Genomic DNA, 16,230 nt, shown 5'->3' on the forward strand with positions numbered 1-16,230 from the left:
TAACCTCCCCATCTTATGCGGCTGTCCTAAGGAGGCGCGGTATCAGCGTGAGCGGCGGTTTGACTCCCCTGCACCCAGGGACTATCACCCACGGTGGATGACTCGTGGGTCTGGGCCCCTGCGTGAGAGACTGGGCTATTGCTTTTGGTGGAGGCAGAGAGGCGCGTCACCGCGGGCGGTGGCGTGCCTTCTCCCACGGTGGTCCGTCTCCTCTATGCGCAGGACCCGGCATGCCAGGTGCCTGACATGCAGACCTGGCCCCTGGTCTGAGGTTGGACCGTTGGTCGCGGCGAAGATGAAGCGGTGCACCTACCGCGGGGCAGTAACACGCTCCTTGCGCGACGATTCGCCTTCTTCGCCCCGGCGAGCCAGCTGTAAGTCATGTAGGGTCGGGCCCCCATGCCATAGGCTGGATACCTTGGTGTGCATTGGGGGTGACGCTTCGGGGCATGAGCGGGGAAATCTGCCTTTAAAAAGGAGCTCGTCCCCCGGGCAGTAGCTATGCCTCGCTTTTCTTCCATTCGCCGTGCCCTTCTGCCTTCCGGGCCTCTAGATGGGGCGCACTGATGTTCGTTGGAAGGATCCGCGCCAGGGCCGCCCCCCAGCGGCCTCACCGCCGGGGAGGTCGTGCTCTTTGTTTCCTGCGCGGTGGTGCTATCGACCTTGTCTTCTTCTTGCTGCTGTTGGAGGAGCGCGACCTCGTGGGGGTTGGCGCTCTTCTGCCATCGCTCAGCTTCTAGGATTTTCATCATGCAGCCCGGCTGCGGTCTCCCGCCGGTGGTCATCTACAAGGATGACCACCAGCCTTGTGGTGGAGAGAAGCGAGCCGGGCTGCGGCTTCCTCCTGCCCTCAGCTTCAAGGATGTTCATCATCCTCGCTGGGGTGGAAGGCGAGCCGAGTTGGGGTCCTGCCTTCCGCATGGGCTGGTGACCCGCTTCTTCCTCCAGCATTTGGAGGAGAAGGATGTTCACCAGCCTTGCGTAGGAGGCGAACCTCGGCTACGCGGGGTCGGCCGGCTGCGGGCGCCGTCAGCTGCCGCATGTCTGGCTCCATGGCTCGGATGGCTTTGGTGCCGCCTCCAACGCTGCCTCCCACCGCCAAGTGGGGCGTGGCTGTCCGTCCACCGCACGGGTGACGGTCGCACCGTGCGCAGGTCTGTCGCATCCGTAGCGTCCCTTGCGCCGCCGGCCACGCTGTTCCGACGCCGCCCGAGGGGTTGTACAAGACATCATACGCCATGGAGGTGGCAGCCACGTTCTTAGATGGTCTTGTCCTCACCCCCGCAGGAGGGCAGGGGTGAGGTCCTCTTCGGCGTAGCGCACGCGCTGTGGTGCTCGCTGTTGCTAGCAAGCCGTCTGCGCGTAGGTGGCCATTGCCGCTGGTGAGGCTGCCCGGTGCAGAGGTGGTTGCCTCCGCTGGCGAGACCACCGGCGTCACCTGCCACCGAGCCTCCAGCTCTTTTGGCTTTAATGGCCTCGTTGTCGCCCCCTGTAGGAAGGCGGGGGCGAGGACCTCTTCGCGATGGCGCACGCATTGAGGCGGCCATCACCGCTGGCGAGTTGCTCGGTGCAGAGGTGGTTGTCGCCGCTGGTGAGGCCGCCCGGAGCTAGCTTCCAATGTGACCTATTGGTGAAGAGTAGTCCATTCCTGCAGAGTAGAGATGAAGCTAGGACTCCGCTTGATTCAAGCAACATTATCACTTATCTGTGTATCGCCTGTCCCTGCTGCTGTGTGTGATGTTGTTTACTCCTCCCTGGTACCCGGCCCCCCGTCTGGGATGCAGGCTTGATGTGTCGAGGTTGGATACCAGCGTATCTGAAAGGGTTGTCAACAACTCTCGGGAGGCAGCCTTGGCCGGGATCTGGACCTGTACGCAGCTTCAGCTAGGGAGCGTTAGTAGTACACCCATAGGGTCCCTGTCTGATATTAGCCATCCTTTGATACATGCTCGGGACTCGCAGGGTTTAGTCCGGGTGGCCAAGTTGTGTGTTCGGACCCCCTTGGATTGTGGCTCTAGATACTAGGACTCCTGTCGCAAGGTGGTGGAGTGTGCAGGCTTACGGTACGGGACCAGGCTAAGCGGATACACGGCTCCAGACCACCCCAAGGGACAAGTGTCTGTTTTCTGGAGCCGGACCCTAGGTTGTCGGACCCACAGGACTTATAGCTCCAAATAATAAGGCACCCGTCACAGAATGGTGGGCTATGCAGGCTTACGGTACGGGACCAGGCTAAGCGGCTACACTGCTCCAGACCATTCCATGGAACGGACTCCCGTTCTTTAGAACCGGCCCCCGGGCTGTCGGACCTCCCAGCTTTCATAAAGGAGGTCCTAAACTGCAAGCCTGGCTGTTCAATTCGGATGTCATCATGTCAGGACAGATGGGAACCGTGCGAGTGGGTTAGATAAAAAGTATTATCTCAAAACTGTAGGTTAAATCCATGAAGGAGGAAGGTAAAGTCGTCATAGAAACACGTCCGAGGGGATGAATTTCCTCTTTATAACTTGACATGCATGGGTGTAAATCATCAGGCTGGGTTTATGTGGGCAGACCTCACCGGGCTGGTGTACACATATGCGATATTTAATTATAAAAGAAGAAAAATTTAACCCCTCAAAGTTGCTTCTATGGATTGAACTTATAGAGATAGGAAGGGGTACTTCTTCAGATATGGCAAAGTTGGCATCCCTTGGGTTAGCATATTTCCATCGCCTTGAGGGGTTCCTCCCTGCTGGGGGAGAGGTTGCGGATCCCCTCTTGGCTCAGTACTTTGCCGCAGGATTAGGTCCCGACCCTGGGTTCCCTACTATGCACGAACCGTCGGCCATAGTATTTAAGCGTCTGGTTACGATGTGCATTTCGGGTTGCAACTTGACATCTGAGTCCGCCGCTTGAGTCCACGTCCTCGCGCTGTAGTGGCCCCTACACAAACCCATCGAAAGGTTGGACCCGTGGGGAGTCTAGAAGGGTTTCCGGGGGAAGGCAGGCTTCGGTCCCATAGGCCAGGTAGCACGGAGCCCCCTGGTGGTCCGTCTAGTTGCCTTCACCGGAATTGGAGCCTCTAGTGAAGACATCCTTCAGGACCCCCTCGGGTGACTGATACCCGAGGTCCGGTTCTGCCGCGGCCACCTCCTCGTCGTCGGCCCTTTCCTTGTCGGGTCGGCGACGAGGTGGGGAGCCATCCCCGGAAGACTGCTCGCGCCACGCGTTGACACGTTTCGCGAGGTCAATGATCTCGCGACACTCTGCGGCGCTGTGGTGACCGTTGGGGTGCACTGGGCATGTGCCGCCGTTACCCCTCGGTGGTCGTGGGCGTTTGCTGCGGTCACCCCGGCCCCCAGTCGCAGCTACCACGATCAGAGCGACGGAGTGCGACTTCTCGTTGTCGCAGTTCTTTTTCTTCTTTTTCTTGCCATCCTGAGTGACGACACCTGGGCTGCCCGTTTGGGCCGCCCCGGTCTATGGTGTTGAGTGCCACGCACGACCCTCAGCAGCCCTGGCGCACTTGTCGGCCAGAGCAAAGAGGGTGGGGACCTTTTCCACGTCATGCGTGGCCAACTTCTCCAACATCTTTTCATCACGTGCCCCCTAGCGGAAGGCCGTGATGATAGAAGCGTCAGAGATGCGAGGTATAGTACCTCGCACCTTGGTGAAGCGGGAGATAAACGTCTGGAGAGTTTCTCCGGGCTCTTGCCTCACTGCGTGGAGGTGGGCCTCCACACCGTGTTGCTGGTAAGCACTGGCAAAGTTCGTTGTGAACAGTGCGCAGAGCTCTTCCCAGGAGTAGATTGACCCCGGGGCAAGGTTCATGAGCTAAGTCCAGGCGGGCCTAGACAAGGCGACATGAAAATATGTCGCCATCACAACGGTGTTTCCACCTGCCGCTGTGATAGCGGTGACATACACCTGCAGAAATTTTGATGGGTTTGACGTACCATCGTACTTTTCCGGTAGGTGCGGTCGGAACTTAGATGGCCAAGATGTCGCGCGGAGATGATCCGCGAGAGCGGCGCAGCCTACGCCAGCCAATGGGACACCGGCCTGGATCTGGGCACCCACCGGCGCTTGCGGTGTTACCGCTGCGAAGTCTTGATCGAGGTTATGCCCCTCGATGTTTTGTCGGTGCTCTCGCGCCCTCTCTAGGGAGATGCAGGCATCCTCGCCTGTATGTCTGCGGTTGAGTTCTGCCCGCAGGTCATTAGACTTCTCCAGAGAGACCGGAGCGCCCTCCGCCGCGCGCCGGCGGTCGAGCTCCGCCCTCAGGTCCTCAGTTGGCGCTACTGAAAGGGAATTATGCTTACACCTAGTTCCTATATAATTTTGGTGGTTGAATTGCCCAACACAAATATTGGACTAACTAGTTTGCTCTAGTGAATAAGTTATACAGGTGCAAAATGTTCACACTTAGCCAATAAAAAGACCAAGTGTTGGGTTCAACACAAGAGCAAAGGAGCAACAGAAGGCTCCTCTGGTCTGGCGCACCGGACTGTCCGATGTGCCACCGGACATGTCCGGTGCACCAGGGGACTCCAACTCCGAACTGCTCGCCTTCGGGAATTTCCAGAGACCACTCCGCTATAATTCACCGGACTGTCCGGTGCACACCGGACATGTCCGGTGCTCCAAGGAAGGGCGGCCTCCGGAACTCGCCAGCCTCGGGTTTTCACTTCAGCTGCTCCGCTAAAATTCACCGGACTGTCCGGTGCATCCTCGGAGCAACGGCTACTTCGCGCCAACGGCTACCTGCGACGGCATTTAATGCGCGCGCAGCGCGCGCAGAAGTCAGAGTCGCCCATGCCGGCGCACCGGACAGTGAACAGTGCATGTCCGGTGCGCCACCGGACATCAAGGCGGGCCCAGAAGTCAGAACTCCAACAGTCAATTTTCAACGGCACTGATGACGTGGCGGGGGCACCGGACATGTCCGGTGTGCACCGGACTGTCCGGTGCGCCATCGAACAGACGGCCTCCAACAACGGTCAAGTTGGTGGTTGGGGCTATAAATACCCCAACCACCCCACCATTCATTGAATCCAAGTTTCCCAGCTTCCAACCACTATACAAGAGCTAGTATTCATTGCAAGGCACACCAAAAAGAAATCAAATCCTCTCCCAACTCCACACAAAGCCCTAGTGACTAGAGAGAGTGATTTGTAGTGTTCATTTGAGCTCTTGCGCTTGGATCGCTTCTTTTCTTTCGCATTCTTTCTTGTGATCAAACACTCACTTGTAATTGAGGCAAGAGACACCAATCGTGTGGTGGTCCTTGCGGGAAGTTTGATTCCCAAGTGATTTGAGAAAGAGAAGCTCACTCGGTCCGAGGGACCGTTTGAGAGAGGGAAGGGTTGAAAGAGACCCGGCCTTTGTGGCCTCCTCAACGGGGAGTAGGTTTGAGAGAACCGAACCTCGGTAAAACAAATCCGCGTGTCTCACTTCATTATTCGCTTGCAATTTGTTTTGCACCCTCTCTCGCGGACTCGATTATATTTCTAACGCTAACCCGGCTTGTAGTTGTGATTATTTTTGAGAATTTCAGTTTCGCCCTATTCACCCCCCCTCTAGGCGACTATCAATTGGTATCAGAGCCCGGTGCTTCATTAGAGCCTAACCGCTCGAAGTGATGTCGGGAGATCACACCAAGAGGGAGATGGAGACCGGCGACAAGCCCACTACGAGCCAAGGGAGCACTTCATCGGAAGAGTCCCGCACCAAGAGGAAGGAGAAGAAGAAGGACTCCTCCAAACGGAAGGAGAAAAGATCTTCTTATTCACACCACAAGGAGAAGAAGGAGAAATCTTCTTCCCACAAGTCGCATCGGAAAGGAGACAAGCACAAAAGGATGAGGAAGGTGGTCTACTACGAGACCGACACTTCATCAACATCTACCTCCGACTCCGATGCGCCGTCCGTAACTTCTAAGCGCCAAGAGCGCAAGAAGTTTAGTAAGATTCCCTTACACTATCCCCGTACATCTAGACATACTCCATTGCTTTCCGTTCCATTAGGCAAACCGCCAACTTTTGATGGCGAAGATTATGCTAGGTGGAGTGATTTAATGAAATTTCATCTAACCTCACTCCACAAAAGTATATGGAATGTTGTTGAGTTTGGAGCACAGGTACCTTCTGTAGGGGATGAGGATTATGATACGGACGAAGTGGCCCAAATCGAGCACTTCAACTCTCAAGCCACAACCATACTCCTCGCCTCTTTAAGCAAGGAGGAATACAACAAAGTGCAAGGGTTGAAGAATGCAAAGGAGATTTGGGACCTACTCAAGACCGCGCACGAGGGTGATGAACTCACCAAAATCACCAAGCGGGAAACGATCGAGGGGGAGCTCGGTCGCTTCCGTCTTCGACAAGGGGAGGAGCCACAAGATATGTACAACCGGCTCAAAACCTTGGTGAACCAAGTGCGCAACCTCGGGAGCAAAAAGTGGGACGACCATGAGGTGGTTAAGGTTATTCTAAGAGCTCTCATTTTTCTTAACCACACTCAAGTTCAATTGATTCGTGGTAATCCTAGATACCCACTAATGACCCCCGAGGAAGTTATCGGGAATTTTGTGAGCTTTGAATGTATGATTAAAGGATCAAAGAAGATCAACGAGCTTGACGAACCCTCCACGTCCGAGGCACAGCCGGTGGCCCTCAAGGCAACAGAGGAGAAGAAGGAGTCGTCTACACCGAGTAGACAACCAATTGACGCCTCCAAGCTCGACAATGAGGAGATGGCTTTAATCATCAAAAGCTTTCGCCAAATCCTCAAGCATCGGAGGGGGAAGGACTACAAACCCCGCTCCAAGAAAGTGTGCTACAAATGTGGTAAGCCCGGTCATTTTATTGCAAAATGTCCTATGTCTAGTGACAGTGACAGGGACAACGACAAGAAGGGCAAGAGAAGAGAGAAGAAGAGGTATTACAAGAAGAAGGGCGGCGATGCCCATGTTTGCCGGGAGTGGAACTCCGACGAGAGCTCCACCGACTCCTCCTCCGACGACGAGGATGCCGCCAACATCGCCGTCACCAAGGGGCTTCTCTTCCCCAACGTCGGCCACAAGTGCCTCATGGCAAAGGACGGCAAAAGGAAAAAGGTTAAATCTAAATCCTCCACAAAATATGAGTCCTCTAGTGATGATAATGCTAGTGATGAGGAGGATAACTTGCTTACCCTTTTTGCCAATCTTAACATGGAACAAAAGGAAAAATTAAATGAATTGATTAGCGCTATTCATGAAAAAGATGACCTTTTGGATTCCCAAGAGGATTTTCTAATTAAAGAAAACAAGAAACATGTTAAGGTTAAAAATGCTTATGCTCTAGAAGTAGAAAAATGTCAAAAACTATCTAGTGAGCTAAGCACTTGCCATGACACCATTGTCAACCTTAGAAATGAAAATGCTAGTTTAATTGCTAAGGTTGAGTCTCATGTTTGTGATGCTTCAATTCCCAATCTTAGAAATAATAATGATGACTTGCTTGCTAAGATTAAGGAATTGAATGATTCTCTTGCTAGCCTTAGAGTAGAAAATGAAAATTTGATTGCTAAGGCTAAAGATTTTGATGTTTGCAATTCTACAATTTCCAACCTTAGAAGTGAGAATGATATATTACATGCTAAGGTTGTTGAATTAAAATCTTGCAAACCCTCTACATCTACCGTTGAGCATGTTTCTATTTGTACTAGATGTAGAGATATTGATGTTGATGCTATTCATGATCACATGGTCTTAATTAAACAACAAAATGATCATATAGCCAAATTAGATGCAAAAATTGCCGAGCATAACTTGGAAAATGAAAAGTTTAAATTTGCTAGAAGTATGCTCTATAATGGGAGACGCCCGGGCATCAAGGATGGCATTGGCTTCCAAAGGGGAGACAATGTCAAACTTAATGCCCCTCCTAAGAACTTGTCTAACTTTGTGAAGGGCAAGGCTCCCATGCCTCAGGATAACGAGGGTTACATTTTGTACCCTGCCGGTTATCCTGAGAGCAAAATTAGGAAATTTCATTCTAGGAAGTCTCACTCTGGCCCTAATCATGCTTTTATGTATAAGGGTGAGACATCTAGCTCTAGGCAACCAACCCGTGCCAAGTTGCCTAGGAAGAAAACTCCTAATGCATCAAATGATCATGCTATTTCATTCAAAACTTTTGATGCATCATATGTGCTTACTAACAAATCCGGCAAGGTAGTTGCCAAGTTTGTTGGGGGCAAACACAAGGGCTCCAAGACTTGTGTTTGGGTACCCAAAGTTCTTGTTTCTAATGCCAAAGGACCCAAAACCGTTTGGGTACCTAAAGTCAAGAACTAAAATTATTTTGTAGGTTTATGCATCCGGGGGCTCAAGTTGGATACTCGACAGCGGGTGCACAAACCACATGACAGGGGAGAAAAAGATGTTCTCCTCATATGAGAAAAACCAAGATCCCCAACGAGCTATCACATTCGGGGACGGAAATCAAGGTTTGGTCAAAGGACTGGGTAAAATTGCTATATCACCTGACCATACTATTTCCAATGTTTTTCTTGTAGATTCTTTAGATTACAATTTGCTTTCCGTATCCCAATTATGTCAAATGGGCTACAACTGTCTATTTACTGATGTAGGTGTTACTGTCTTTAGAAGAAGTGATGATTCAATAGCATTTAAGGGAGTGTTAGAGGGTCAGCTATACTTGGTAGATTTTGATAGAGCTGAACTCGACACTTGCTTGGTTGCTAAGACTAACTTGGGTTGGCTCTGGCACCGCCGACTAGCCCATGTTGGAATGAAGAATCTTCATAAGCTTCTAAAGGGGGAACACATTTTAGGACTAACCAATGTTCATTTTGAGAAAGACAGGATTTGTAGCGCATGCCAAGCCGGGAAGCAAGTTGGCACTCATCATCCACACAAAAACATCATGACTAGTGACAAGCCACTGGAGCTCCTACACATGGATTTATTCGGCCCGATTGCTTACATAAGCATCGGCGGGAGTAAGTACTGTCTAGTTATTGTGGATGACTATTCTCGCTTCACTTGGGTGTTCTTTTTGCAGGAAAAATCTCATACCCAAGAGACCTTAAAGGGATTCTTGAGACAAGCTCAAAATGAGTTCGGCTTAAGGATCAAGAAAATTAGAAGCGACAACGGAACGGAGTTCAAGAACTCACAAATAGAAGGCTTCCTTGAGGAGGAGGGCATCAAGCATGAGTTCTCTTCTCCCTACACTCCACAACAAAATGGTGTAGTGGAGAGGAAGAATCGAACTCTATTGGACATGGCAAGAACCATGCTTGATGAGTACAAGACTCCGGATCGGTTTTGGGCCGAAGCGGTCAACACCGCTTGCTACGCCATCAATCGGTTATACCTTCACCGAATCCTCAAGAAGACATCCTATGAACTCCTAACCGGTAAAAAGCCCAACATTTCATATTTTAGAGTTTTTGGTAGCAAATGCTTTATTCTTGTTAAGAGAGGTAGAAAATCTAAATTTGCTCCTAAAACTGTAGAAGGCTTTTTACTAGGATATGATTCAAACACAAGGGCATATAGAGTCTTTAACAAGTCCTCAGGACTAGTTGAAGTTTCTTGTGACGTTGTGTTTGATGAAACTAACGGCTCTCAAGTAGAGCAAGTTGATCTTGATGAGATAGGTGAAGAACAGGCTCCATGCATAGCGCTAAGGAACATGTCCATTGGGGATGTGTGTCCTAAGGAATCCGAAGAGTCTCCACATGCACAAGATCAACCATCCTCCTCCACGCAAGCATCTCCACCGACTCAAAATGAGGATGAAGCTCAAGTTGATGAAGTAGAAGATCAAGCAAATGAGCCACCTCAAGATGACGGCAATGATCAAGGGGGAGATGCAAATGATCAAGACAAGGAGGATGAAGAGCAAAGGCCGCCACACCCAAGAGTCCACCAAGCAATCCAACGAGATCACCCCGTCGACACCATCCTCGGCGACATTCATAAGGGGGTAACCACTAGATCTCGTATTGCACATTTTTGTGAACATTACTCGTTTGTTTCCTCTATTGAGCCACACAGGGTAGAGGAAGCACTACAAGATTCGGATTGGGTGGTGGCAATGCAAGAGGAGCTCAACAACTTCACTAGAAATGAGGTATGGCATTTGGTTCCACGTCCTAATCAAAATGTTGTAGGAACCAAATGGGTCTTCCACAACAAGCAAGATGAGCATGGCGTGGTGACAAGGAACAAAGCTCGACTTGTGGCCAAGGGATACTCCCAAGTCGAAGGTTTGGATTTCGGTGAAACCTATGCACCCGTAGCTAGGCTTGAGTCAATTCGCATATTATTAGCCTATGCTACTTACCATGGCTTTAAGCTTTATCAAATGGACGTGAAAAGTGCCTTCCTCAATGGACCAATCAAGGAAGAGGTCTATGTTGAGCAACCTCCCGGCTTTGAAGACAGTGAGTATCCTAACCATGTCTATAAGCTCTCTAAGGCGCTTTATGGGCTCAAGCAAGCCCCAAGAGCATGGTATGAATGCCTTAGAGATTTCCTTATTGCTAATGGCTTCAAAGTCGGCAAGGCCGATCCTACACTCTTTACTAAAACTCTTGAAAATGACTTGTTTGTATACCAAATTTATGTTGATGATATTATATTTGGGTCTACTAACGAGTCTACATGTGAAGAATTTAGTAGGATCATGACACAGAAATTCGAGATGTCTATGATGGGGGAGTTGAAGTATTTCTTAGGATTCCAAGTAAAGCAACTTCAAGAGGGCACCTTCATTAGCCAAACGAAGTACACTCAAGACATTCTAAACAAGTTTGGGATGAAGGATGCCAAGCCCATCAAGACACCCATGGGAACCAATGGGCATCTCGACCTCGACACGGGAGGTAAGTCCGTGGATCAAAAGGTATACCGGTCGATGATAGGTTCTTTACTCTATTTATGTGCATCTCGACCGGATATTATGCTTTCCGTCTGCATGTGTGCAAGATTCCAATCCGACCCTAAGGAATCCCACCTTACGGCCGTAAAACGAATCTTGAGATATTTGGCTTATACACCTAAGTTTGGGCTTTGGTACCCTCGGGGATCCACATTTGATTTGATTGGTTATTCGGATGCCGATTGGGCAGGGTGTAAGATTAATAGAAAGAGCACATCAGGGACTTGCCAGTTCTTGGGAAGATCCTTGGTGTCTTGGGCTTCAAAGAAGCAAAATTCGGTCGCTCTTTCTACCGCCGAAGCCGAATATATTGCCACAGGCCATTGTTGCGCGCAATTGCTTTGGATGAGGCAAACCTTGCGGGACTACAGTTACAAATTAACCAAAGTCCCTTTGCTATGTGATAATGAGAGTGCAATTAAAATGGCCGACAATCCCGTCGAGCATAGCCGCACTAAACACATAGCCATTCGGTATCATTTTCTTAGGGATCACCAACAAAAGGGGGATATCGAGATTTCATACATTAACACTAAAGATCAATTAGCCGATATCTTTACCAAGCCACTTGATGAACAAACTTTTACCAAACTTAGGCATGAGCTCAATATTCTTGATTCTAGAAATTTCTTTTGCTAGTTTGCACACATAGCACACAAGTATACCTTTGATCATATCTCTTTTGTATATGCTATGACTAATGTGTTTTCAAGAGTATTTCAAACCAAGTCATAGGTATATTGAAAGGGAATTGGAGTCTTCGGCGAAGACAAAGGCTTCCACTCCACTCCACTACTCATCCTTCGCCGTCACTCCGAGCATCTCTCCAACTTTGGTATACTCTTCATTCATTTATTTTATGACCAAAGGAGGAGAAAATACTTCAAAGGGCTCTAATGATTCCGTTTTTGGTGATTCATGCCAAAGGGGGAGAAAGGTTGAGCCCAAAGCAAAAGGACCGCACCACCACCAATTTCAAAAACTTAGTGTTTTCCAAGAGTATTTTTCAATTGGTATCTTATTGAGTTCAAAAGGGGGAGAAAATAGTATTTCAATTTGAATCATCAAAACCCTCTTGAACACTAAGAGGATGAATTCATTTAGGGGGAGTTTTGTTTAGTCAAAGGAAAAGCATTTGAAACAGGGGGAGAAAATTTCAAATCTTGAAAATGCTTCTCAAAATCTTATTCATGTGCCTTTGACCATTTGCAAAAGAACTTTGAAAAGGATTTACAAAAGAGTTTGCAAAAACAAAACATGTGGTGCAAGCGTGGTCCAAAATGTTAAAAATGAAGAAACAATCCATGCATATCTTGTAAGTATTTATATTGGCTCAATTCCAAGCAACCTTTGCACTTACATCATACAAACTAGTTCAATTATGCACTTCTATATTTGCTTTGGTTTGTGTTGGCATCAATCGCCAAAAAGGGGGAGATTGAAAGGGAATTAGGCTTACACCTAGTTCCTATATAATTTTGGTGGTTGAATTGCCCAACACAAATATTGGACTAACTAGTTTGCTCTAGTGAATAAGTTATACAGGTGCAAAATGTTCACACTTATCCAATAAAAAGACCAAGTGTTGGGTTCAACACAAGAGCAAAGGAGCAACAGAAGGCTCCTCTGGTCTGGCGCACCGGACTGTCCGGTGTGCCACCGGACATGTCCGGTGCACCAGGGGACTCCAACTCCGAACTGCTCGCCTTCGGGAATTTCCAGAGACCACTCCGCTATAATTCACCGGACTGTCCGGTGCACACCGGACATGTCCGGTGCTCCAAGGAAGGGCGGCCTCCGGAACTCGCCAGCCTCGGGTTTTCACTTCAGCTGCTCCGCTAAAATTCACCGGACTGTCCGGTGCATCCTCGGAGCAACGGCTACTTCGCGCCAACGGCTACCTGCGACGGCATTTAATGCGCGCGCAGCGCGCGCAGAAGTCAGAGTCGCCCATGCCGGCGCACCGGACAGTGAACAGTGCATGTCCGGTGCGCCACCGGACATCAAGGCGAGCCCAGAAGTCAGAACTCCAATGGTCAATTTCCAACGGCACTGATGACGTGGCGGGGGCACCGGACATGTCCGGTGTGCACCGGACTGTCCGGTGCGCCATCGAACAGACGGCCTCCAACAACGGTCAAGTTGGTGGTTGGGGCTATAAATACCCCAACCACCCCACCATTCATTGAATCCAAGTTTCCCAGCTTCCAACCACTATACAAGAGCTAGTATTCATTGCAAGGCACACCAAAAAGAAATCAAATCCTCTCCCAACTCCACACAAAGCCCTAGTGACTAGAGAGAGTGATTTGTAGTGTTCATTTGAGCTCTTGCGCTTGGATCGCTTCTTTTCTTTCGCATTCTTTCTTGTGATCAAACACTCACTTGTAATTGAGGCAAGAGACACCAATCGTGTGGTGGTCCTTGCGGGAAGTTTGATTCCCAAGTGATTTGAGAAAGAGAAGCTCACTCGGTCCGAGGGACCGTTTGAGAGAGGGAAGGGTTGAAAGAGACCCGGCCTTTGTGGCCTCCTCAACGGGGAGTAGGTTTGAGAGAACCGAACCTCGGTAAAACAAATCCGCGTGTCTCACTTCATTATTCGCTTGCAATTTGTTTTGCACCCTCTCTCGCGGACTCGATTATATTTCTAACGCTAACCCGTCTTGTAGTTGTGATTATTTTTGAGAATTTCAATTTCGCCCTATTCACCCCCCCTCTAGGCGACTATCAGCTACCCTTACCGAGGGCGAGCGCACAAACGTCGACGTCCCGTGCTGACGCCGGGATGAACCGAAGTTTGGGCCTGGTTGAGGCAGAGTGCGCCATGCCAATAAGGTGATCCACGTCGTCGCACCACTGCTTCATGGCACTTGGAGAGGCCGTGGAGCTTAGAGGGTGGCGCAGCAACTCCCTTGCTACTGACAGCACTCCAGGCGCTGCCCTAGACGCCCTGGACGCCTGTGTGGGAGTGTGCTATCGTGCAGAGTGCACAGCTGCCGCCGCTCTAGGTGCCGGGAGGTTGGTGGTCCGTGGAGTGGAAGAGGCAGCTTCCCCTTCTAGCATATAGTCCTCGGGCATGAAATCTTGGTGCTCGACGATATGGACCATGGCGTCGAGCAGGAAAACAAGTAAAAACTTCAAGCCTAGCCCCCTACCTAGCGCGCCAAATGTCGGAGAGGAAATTCTCCGGTCGGGTGGTGGAGTGCACCCGCCCTAAGTCCTAAGATGTGGAGGGGGCTTAAGCGTTTTGCCTGTTGCGAGATGTAGGAATGAACACAAGAACACGCAAGGGTTTAGAGTGGTTCGGGTCGCCGGAGCATAATACCCTACTCCACTGTGCGTTGTATTGCTTGAGAGCTTGGGTTGAGTGTAAGCCTGGATGACTTGCGTCTGAGTCCCCCTTGTAACATTGCATGCTCCCCTTTTATAGCTCAAGGGGGGCATGTACAAGAGTGCTGAGCCCCGACATGTGGGCCCAGGAGCATGATGGATGTAAGACTTGGGGCAGCAATAGTTGTCTGCTGGAGCAATCTTCCCGCGCTCTGACACCCGTGATCCGCGTAGTCTTGGTGTGCTGGGGAAGCTTCCCTAGTAATGCACAAGTGCTCGTGGACATAGCATATCTGCGTATCCTACAGGACGGACATACTGTTCGGATTAGACGGGCACGCCGCCTGCTGCATGGCCTGGGCGCCGTCTGTTAGCGGAGTGGACATGACGCATTAAATGCCGAAGGGGCACATCACCTGTCAGCAGGGTGGGTAGGCGGCACATTGCGCGGCCCAGAGTCCTTACGTCATGCTCCGCCCGCTGGCCTACGTCATAGGCAATAAGCCATGTGGTAGTATCGGGCCCTCGACCGAGCGAGGAGCGGAGGCGTACCGGATAGGGCCCGGACACGTGTCAGCACCGGACCCATGCCTAGGCCACGACACTTCCTCCCCCGGGACCTTGTTATGGGTGGTCCGGAGCTTACTTGGTGGGTCCAAACTCCACCCAATGGCTCCAGTCTGCTTTACTTCGTGGGTCCGGCTTTGTGCGCATAGGGGTCCTGCGCCTTCTTGAGGAGGTCTGGGCCTGATGATGGTGTCTCAAACAACGCCACCTTAACCGCTCACGAGATACCTTTGGGGCTGTTCTCCGCGTGGCTAGGGATAGCCGCACAGGCATCATGCCTTCATACCGTAGTAAGGGGTACCCCTGAACCAGGGTACCGACAGTAGCCAAGATGCCTTCCTATGGATCAGTTGCATGCCTTCCCAGGTCTCCAGTGCCATCCCGAAACTAGAATCAATATATGTACCTAATTTAAGAGAATGTCAAGCCTGAAAATTGTCAATCAACATACAATTTTTCAATAACTTTGTTTATATATACAACTAAAATCAATAGTATGCCTTTTATTTAATGCAATTTTTTAGGAGTGTTAGACTATTTGGTGGCTTCTTGTGGCTATCTATGACGGCTAGTCTATCAGGTCTTACACAAAAAATAATTTTTATGGAGACTAACTGGTTAAGGAATGTATATTTCTGCAAGCAGTATGAGGAAATGCATGTGCCATCCTATATTGATGTTATTCTACAACATAGACCAGAACATAACATATAATCATAATGATAGTTTGACATCCCTACAATGGTGGACATCGTTTGGATAGACCAAGGTAGGGAAGAGGAAAAAATTGTCACATTCACACAATTGATTCTTTTTTACTTTGTTGTCCATGGAGGGTATATATAATATTAGTGATATGGTGATATTCTGGCACACAAATTATATATACCATAGTGACGTTTGTTGTTCTATATTTATGTTTTATATAAATTTTTAATTTCTGTGGCAACGCACAAGCACATACCTAGTATATATATATATATGTATATTCAAAAATCTATATAATGGTACTAATATACACTAAGCTCTGTGTCAGTGGCGATATCATCACCTTCAAACACGACATATTGCTGTTAACATATGACATCCACTTGAACTCACCCACAACCACGAGAGCCGCTACGAAGCACTTGCCTTAATTATGGCAAAACCCCATGCCAGACGATAGCTACGAAGCGGAGGCAAAAAGCGCCACGGCGATCTGCGAGACGCGATGATAGAGCCGCTACGAAGCACTTGCCTGAATCATGGCAAACCCCACGCAAGGCGACAACTACGAAGCAGACGCCGAAAGCGCCTCAGCGGTCTGCGAGACGTCCCGCGAGAGCCGCTACGAAGCACTTGCCTGAATCATGGCAAATCCCGCGTCAGGCGACAACTCCGAAGCGGAGGC

The sequence above is a fragment of the Zea mays genome, chromosome 3 (genome assembly GCF_902167145.1).
Source record: "Zea mays cultivar B73 chromosome 3, Zm-B73-REFERENCE-NAM-5.0, whole genome shotgun sequence".
NCBI lineage: Eukaryota > Viridiplantae > Streptophyta > Magnoliopsida > Poales > Poaceae > Zea > Zea mays.